The sequence below is a fragment of the Amblyraja radiata genome, chromosome 2 (assembly GCF_010909765.2).
Source record: "Amblyraja radiata isolate CabotCenter1 chromosome 2, sAmbRad1.1.pri, whole genome shotgun sequence".
Taxonomy (NCBI): Eukaryota; Metazoa; Chordata; class Chondrichthyes; order Rajiformes; family Rajidae; genus Amblyraja; species Amblyraja radiata.
The window spans coordinates 57,038,783-57,047,554 of NC_045957.1; the positions used below are offsets into that span (position 1 = coordinate 57,038,783).

Below are 8,772 nucleotides of genomic sequence, written 5' to 3' on the forward strand. Positions count from 1 at the left end.
GCCTTGTACAATTTTAACATTACATCCCAACTTCTATACTCAATGCTCTGATTTATAAAGGCCAGCACACCAAAAGCTTTCTTTACCACCCTATCTACATGAGATTCCACTTTCAGGAAACTGTGCACAGTTATTCCCAGATCCCTCTGTTCACCTGCATTCTTCAATTCCCTACCATTTACCATGTACATCCTATTTTGATTTGTCCTGCCAAGATGCACCTCACACTTATCAGCATTAAACTCCATCTGCCATCTTTCAGCCCACTCTTCCAACTGGCATAAATCTTTCTGTAGACTTTGAAAATCTACTTCATTATCCACAACCCCACCTATCTTAGTATCATCTGCATACTTACTAATCCAATTTACCACACCATCATCCAGATCATTGATGTACATGACAAACAACAGTGGACCCAACACAGATCCCTGTGGCACCCCACTAGTCACTGGCCTCCAACCTGACAAACAACCATCCACCATTACTCTCTGGCATCTCCCATTCAGCCACTGTTGAATCCATCTTGCTACTCCACCATTAATACCCAACCATTGAACCTTCTTAACCAACCTTCCGTGAGGAACCTTGTCAAAGGCCTTACTGAAGTCCATATATACAACATCCACTGCTTTACCCTCATCAATTTCCCGAGTAACCTCTTCAAAAAATTCAAGAAGATTAGTCAAACATGACCTTCCAGGCACAAATCCATGTTGACTGTTCCTAATCAGACACTGTTTATCCAGATGCTTATATATATTATCTCTAAGTATCCTTTCCATTAATTTGCCCACCACTGACATCAAACTAACAGGTATATAATTGCTAGGTTTACTCTTAGACCCCTTTTTAAACAATGGAACAACATGCGCAGTACGCCAATCCTCCGGCACTATTCCCGTTTCTAATGACATTTGAAATATTTCTGTCATAGCCCCTGCTATTTCTACACTAACTTCCCTCAATGCCCTAGGGAATATCCTGTCCGGTCCTGGAGACTTATCCACTTTTATATTTCTCAAAAGTGTCAGTACTTCCTCTTCCTTGAATCTCATAGTTTCCATAGCTACTCTACTTGTTTCCCTTACCTCACATAATTCAATATCCTTCTCCTTGGTGAATACCGAAGAAAAGAAATTGTTCAATATCTCCCCAATCTCTTTTGGCTCTGCAGATAGCTGTCCACTCTGACTCTCTAATGGACCAATTTTATCCCTCGTTATCCTTTTTCTATTAATATAGCTGTAGAAACCCTTTGGATTTACTTTCACCTTACTTGCCAAAGCAACCTCATATCTTCTTTTAGCTTTTCTAATTTATTTCTTAAGATTCTTTTTACATTCTTTATACTCCTCAAGCACCTTACTCCATTCTGCCTATAATTATTGTAGATCTCTCTCTTTTTCCGAACCAAGTGTCCAATTTCCGTTGAAAACCATGGCTCTTTCCAATTTTTACTATTTCCTTTCAACCGAACAGGGACATAAAGATTCTGTACTCTTAAAATTTCACCTTTAAATGTCCTCCATTTCTCTTCCACATCTTTCCCATAAAACAAACTGTCCCAATTTACTCCTTTTAAATCCTTTTGCATCTCCTCAAAGTTAGCCTTTCTCCAATCAAAAATCTCAACCCTAGGTCCAGTTCTGACCCTCTCCATAATTATATTGAAACTAATGGTAATGTGATCACTGGTCCCGAACTGTTCCCCAACGCATACCTCTGCCACCTGACCCGTCTCATTTCCTAACAGGAGGTCCAGCACCGCCCCTTCTCTAGTAGGTACTTCTATGTGTTGCTGCAAAAAACTATCCTGCACACATTTTACAAACTCCAACCCATCCAGCCCATTTACAGAATGTGTTTCCCAGTCTATGTCTAAAATTGAAATCTCCCACAATCACTACCTTGTGCTTACTACTAATATCTGCAATCTCCTTACATATTTGCTCTTCCAATTCTCGCTCCCCATTTGGCGGTCTATAATACACCCCTATAAGTGTTGCTACCCCTTTCCCATTTCTCAGTTCCACCCAAATAGCCTCCCTAGACGAGCCCTCTAATCTATCCTGCCAAAAGCACTGCTGTAATATCTTCCCTGATAAGCAATGCAACACCTCCACCTCTTGCCCCATCAATTCTATCACACCTGAAGCAACGAAATCCTGGAATATTTAGTTTCCAATCACAGCCCCCCTGCAACCATGTTTCACTGATCGCCACAACATCATACTTCCAGGTGTCAATCCAGGCTCTAAGTTCATCCACTTTTCTTACAATGCTCCTAGCATTAAAATATACACATTTAAGAAACCCACCCTCTCTTATTAGCTGTTTATTGTCTTTTTCTTCTCTCTCCCCAACATTTTGGGTCAGAGTGCTACCATTCTCTGCCTCCTGCCTCACACACTGACTGCTAGCTTTCCCAATTTGAGTCCCTCCCCCCAACCATACTAGTTTAAAGTCTCCCCAGTAGCCTTTGCAAATCTTTGCAATATAGACATGTTGATGCTATTAATGAACAAATAATGATAATAGTAACCTCCCTCAACCGGGAGGAACTATGAACAGAACCTAACATAGAGTTGGCAAATACCCTCGATCTGGCAATGGGTTAGTACTAAATGTTTGGAAAGATCGCTAGTTTGACCATCCTGCAGCCACTAGGATGTGGTCCCGCTAACTTCCATAATCCTGCTGCTGAGGTTGTTGCAGCCTTGGTGGAGTGAGACTTGAAATGTCAGTGTTTACTCCTGTATAAGCCAGACCCGTATAACCACCTGGAGATGGTCTGTAGTGATACCTTCTTATGAGGCTATATGTAACTAACAACATTGCTGGTTCAGTCTCTAAGGCTCTTAGTGACCTAACATTCTGGTGTAGATGTGTGACCACACACAATCGAAGGTCCATGGGATATGTGAACAAATCTAGTTTGAGACCTGGTGCCCCTGGTCTATTCTGCTTGACTAAGTCATAAACATAAGTGTTATTCAGCCTGCAGATATAATCATCCTGTCCAATCACCGTTTATGCAATGACTGGACCCGTTGCGCTGCACTCAGCGCTATGAGCATAACCACTTGTAAGTGAGTTTGACCAAGGACAGGGATGTAGCTGGAGCCCACCGGCAAAGCGACGTAGCACAATATTAACACCCCATATCTCTGCGTCCCTAGGCCTGGGAGGTTTTGAGTTGAAGATATCCTTCATAATCTAGATCTCAGAGGGTGAGACCCGAGAGAGTGGATTCTTCTCCCCCCAGCCAATATGATGAGAAGGCACTTTAGGCATAGTAGATGGCACTTTTAACTTAATGATTGTCAAGCCCCCATATGAGGCTGAACTTCAAGACGTCAGTCATCCGTGCCGAATTATATGTAATATAAGCATAAAACAAATACCTCCCATCTCCTTATGAGGAAATACTGTTATTTTGGTGCTATCCCTGCGATCTGCAATGAGCACGTTCATGGTTGGTTTAACAACCCGAGCCGCAGGAACGGTCTTCTCAGAGTCTTTAATCCACAGAATGCACCTAGTGTCTATAGGTAGTTGATACCATATAACTGAAGAATTGGTAACTCTTCCATCCACCTCCATAACTAGAGATGGCATAAGCAATTTCCCATCCTTGAGCAATAGCTTCAGTTTGTAATTAACTGAAGATTTACTGATGAAAATTAGTGAAAAAATGCTGAATACTGTTCGTCCACCCTGGTGATTATGATAGTTTCAGCTGGGAATAGCATAGGGCTGGTAACAATGACCACATGGTATTTGAGAGCTTATTTATTTGCATGCTGTATAGTGCTGACTGTGCAAAGGCCAAATAGCACAGCTGAAAGCCAATATACTGTCAATTACACTTGATGAACAGAAGGCTGCTTGATAATAACAAGGTTGTTACAGGCTTCAATTAATTCCATCTCTTGCCAAATTAATAGAGTTAAAGGTAAATCCCAATAATCAATCATTTCAATTGGTATCAACTTAAATTTAACTGGACGGATTAAAGAGTTACCAACTGGACGGATGAGAACCCCAATTTCTCAAATAAGTTTTTGTGGTTGATACAGCTAATTTAGCAAAATACAGCGTTTAAAATATCATGAAGTTAGCCCGTTTTGCAATGTTTTTAACTGTATCATTGCCCCATCCAGCTAAATTTCAGATATCTCCGGTGCCCTGTGAATGAAAACTGACCTCATGGAAGTTAAATAGTCACAAAGTTTCCTTTTCAGAAATGTCTATACTGCACATGCGAGTTGAGCTTGTTGACAATGAACAGGCCACATCTGCCATAATAGCGAGCCTGCCTTGAGAGGCAACTCCAGCCATATTTCCGAGACTGTCTCGCTTGTATACTGTGCAGTATAAACTAATCTCATCCGTACAAAAACAAAGTGTAAATATTACCCACAAGAGTTACCCACAACCCTATATTTCGGAAAAGAACCAGACCTACCTTCCTTCATGGTTGTCGGTGGTTTTATGGTAAGCCCAAAGGCCCCCGATGCGGGTTCGATTTCCATCCTTGATTGGAGAGTAGGGCTGCTGGTGTATGTGGACCCCATATTTTCCTGAGGACCGGTTTTGGGCCTTGGCCTAAAAGACCTGCGCCCAGCTTTCAAGCTGCCACCAGCTTCAGTGAACCGCTTCCTGCCAATGGATGCGTGGGATGTTTTGTCGTAGACACCTTGACTAGTCCGACAGCTTCGTTTCCTCATCTCGGTGTTTGGACAGTTTTCCCGTGAAGAGAAGATTTTCATCTCCTGGGTTTTCATATCACCTCCAATCTCAGCCCAGATGGCGCTGTTCACTGCCAGCACTTTCAGGAACAATTTTCAGGTGCATGGTATCTCCCAGCTGGCACCTGTTCCCCGGACATACTTCCAAGTTCAGAGTCAGTTACCAACTGACCCCTCGCACTCGCCTTCACAGAGAGGGAGTTTTGTAGGCAGCCCTGAAAAAGGTGCTGCCGCAGGCCCTCGAGGAGACCTGCGCTGATATGGCTCCTCCATTTGCCATATCAGGATGGGTAAAAACGTCCGAGGACGTACCCATGTCGGAGGGGAACCCTCCTGGCCTGACTTCAGTCTAGGCCTTTCAGACTCCTGTTTTAGCTCTTACCCTCCTCGGCAGCCGGAGTCTGAAGTCACCGCCGGTTACCCGTACTTCTGCGGTTCGTAGCCATGTCTTCCACACGGTCCCCGTAGCTGAGGTTTCCCCGAAGCACGGTTCTACCCGCGGTCTTCCACACGGTCCCCATAGCTGAGGTTTCCCCCGAGCCGGGTTTACCCGCGGTCTTCCCACGGTCACCGAAGTCGGGTTCCGCAGTCCCCGCAGCCAGGCTTCTCCCCGTGGTTCGGCATTCCCCCGCGGTCCTTGTAGAAGGGATCCTTGCGATGTCGGGAGCCGGGATTTCCCCCCTGTAGCTGATGAGGTGCTTCCCTTGTGGTTGGGCTTCCCCCAAGCCGGCGTGGCTTTGCAGACGGGGTTTCCCCGCGGTCCCTGAAGAAGGGCTTCCCCGCGATGTCTGTGGTCGGGCTTCGGATATCCCCCCGATATTCGCAGCCGGGATTACCCCCCCCCCCGGCGGTCCCTGTAGAAGGGAGCTGGGCGGCGCCGGGATTCCAACCCCAGAACGCTTCCAGCAGGAGCTCTGCAAAGCTTCCTGCAATCGAAAAGAGACCTGGAAAAGTTTAAAAACTTACCTTCAGGTTTGAGCTGGTGGAGCAGCAATGTGATAGACGATATGACGCGCATGTGTGCTGGCGGGGTCTTCACGTAGTCACTCACGTGACTCCAAAGTAAAATCCAAGTGTAAGGTGTTGCACTTTGGGAGGTTGAATGTAAGGAGAAAGTATACAGTTAAAGACAAAACTCTTAACAGGATTGAAAAAAAGAGGAATCTTGGGGTCCAAGACCATGGTTCTGTGAAAATAACAACATAAGTAGCTATAGTGGTAAACAAGAGATATGCTTTGCTTGCCTTCATTGAGTGGGGCAATCAATATAAGCGAGGAAGGCATGTTGCAGTTTTATAGGACTTTGGTAAGGCCACATCTGAAGTTTAGTGCGTGGAAACAAGTATTTCGGCCCACTGTGTCTGCACCGACCAATGATCATCCATACACCAGTTCTATCCTACACACTAGGGAGAATTTGCAGAAGCCAAGTAATCTACAAAACTGCACGTCTTTGGAATGTGGTAGGATACAGGACCACTCAGAGAAAACTCACGCAGTCAAAGGGAGAAGATACAAACTCCACATAGAGAGCATCCATAGTCGGGATCAAACCTGGGTCTCAGGCGCAGTAAGGCGGCAACTCTACCACTGTCCCACCCAGAGTATTGTGTGCAGTTCTAGTTGTCTCATTACAGGAAGGATGTGGAACCTTTTGAGAAATTTACCCGAATGCTGCAGGGGTTAGAGGGTGTTAGCTACAAAGAAAATGTTGCACACTTGGATTGTTTTCTCTGGAAGGTCAGAGGTTGAAGGGAGACTTGTGTGAAGAATATAAAATTCGAGAGGCATAGATAGGGTAGGTATAACCTTTTTCCCAAGATAGGAATGTCAACGAGTCAAGGGCATAGATTTAAGGTGAAGGGAGAAAAGTTTAAAAGCAGATAGACTAAGTGGGACCCATTGGGTCCCTGTCACACAGGAGGCTTGGTCCCCCAACACAATATTCCACCACTCACTAATAGCCCCCAACTGCACAGGCGCAGCTCATTTCCCCTCATCCCCAGCACTCTCTCCCCCTCCCTCTTCTTTCCCCTCTCCTCCTCCCCTCCCCCAAACCCTCCCTCATCTCTTTCCCTCATTTCCCCTACCCTCAGTCACCCTCCCTCTCTCCATAACTACCCTCCCTACCCCCTCCTATCCCTCTATCTCCCATCTCCCCCACTCCCCTATCTCTCCTCACCTCTCCCACTGCCCTCCTATCCCTCTATTCCCCACTCCCTACTTCCCCCACTCCTCTCCCTCTATTCCCCTCCTCCCCACTCTCTCCTAACCTCCTCTCTCTTCTTTTCCCTCTCCTACCCTCCCCAATCCCTCCCTCACCTCCCCTTTCCCCTACCCTCCGTCACTCCCTCTCTCCCTCCATAACCCTACCCCCCCCCCCTCCTCTATCCCCTCTCCCTCCCCAGGATCTCGAGGTTGCCACTCCTCTTCCTTCTTACATGCCCCAGAGGAGCATCAGCCGTCGGCGGCCTCAGAGCCAGGGCTCAGATCGGCCCAGAAGCACCAGCAGCGCCGGCATGTGAGCGGGAGGGTGGAGGGAGAGCTCGGAGAAAAGACGGGAGAAGAGCCATGTGGGGAGGGGGCAGGAACCAGCTAGGGGGACCAGAGGGGAAGGGCTGGAACTGCAGGGCGTTGCGATGGCGGTGCGTTTGGGACTCACAGAGGGCGCTGGAAGCTCCCCTCCGCCGGGCCAGTTTCGGGGCAATCATGTAGGCCGAGGCGGACTGAGTGAAAGTGTTCAGTGAAACGATTGCCAAGTCTGCGCTTGGTCTCGCCGATATATAGGAGGCCCCATCTGGAACAGTGGATACAGTAGATGAGGTTAGAGGAGGTGCAAGTGAGCCTCTGCCTCATTTGAAAGGAATGTCGGGGTCCCTGGACAGAGTTGAGCACTTCTGATAATGGAGGAGACCCAGGTCAGTAAGGAAATGGGAAGGTGGAGTTGAAGTGTTTGGCAACGGGGATACCACATTGGCCGAAGCGGACTGAGCGAAGGTGTTCAGCGAAATGATCGCCGAGTCTGCGCTTGGTCAAATGTAAATTGGAGGAACAGCACTTCATATTTTGCCTAGGTAGCTTACAACTCAACGGTATGAATATTGATTGGTCTAACCAACTAACCCTTGCATCCCCTCGCTTTCTGTCCTTGCCCCACCCTGGTCGTCAAACTAGTTTTATTATTGTTGCTGATAGATGCTGATAAAATCACTAGCAGCATACACAAACTAGAGGGTACAGGTTCAGGGTGAGAGGTTTAAGGGGGACAGACACAAAACGCTGGAGTAACTAACCGATGAGGCAGCATCTCTGGAGAAAAGGAATAGGTGATGTTTCAATATCTTTCTTCAGACTGAGTCAGGGGAAAGGGAAATAAGACGATATACTTAGGATAAATTAATGCAAAAAGCAACGATAATTGAGTAAACGTGGGGCAATCAACAGGCCACTGTTGGCTGTGGGATGGGTGGAATCTAGTGGGCGGGTGGGTCAATGACACTTTGTCAGAACTTGATAATGATCAATTTTAACATGTGACATGGATGAATTAATTAAATTTGTTTCTTCTCTGCTCATCCTCAAATTGTGCCAATTAATCTTTTACACGCGTGATGTTTTTTTGGGGGGGCTGCAGGTCAAGGCCCCACCGTGTTCAGTCTCTCCCCTCCTTAAAGTTGTGACCATCCGTGACGACCTTCTTTAGTGGAGAGCAGCCCCTTTCTCCGCCCTGACCAGCTGGAATGCTTCCAGCGCCCTCACTCACTCACTTACCGGCTTCTCATGTTCTCCCCTGGCGCAGCTCCCTCTGTGCAGCTCCGTTTAGTTTTCATCGGTCCATGGACACCAGAAGCAGTGGCTCCTCCACCAATCACAATAGCCGATACTGCGGCAGGGAGCTGCCTGTCGCAATCAGCGTCGCCGATGCTGCGACTTTGCCGGCTCCATGGCGAGAACTGACGCTGCGCTCGTTGCCATGGGAGCGGCTTTGAACCGTCCACAGTGTCCGGGCTTGGAGCCA

General features: G+C 47.0%; 1 protein-coding gene across 1 annotated transcript in view; it reads right to left on the bottom strand.

Annotated features, from left to right (window-relative positions):
* Positions 1 to 8,772, bottom strand: part of nek10 (NIMA related kinase 10) — a 172,214-nt gene extending 163,442 nt beyond the window's left edge. The window contains exon 1 of the mRNA XM_033047147.1: positions 8,526 to 8,772. The gene's annotated coding sequence lies outside the window, so the exon portion shown is untranslated. The remainder of the gene's footprint in view (positions 1 to 8,525) is intronic.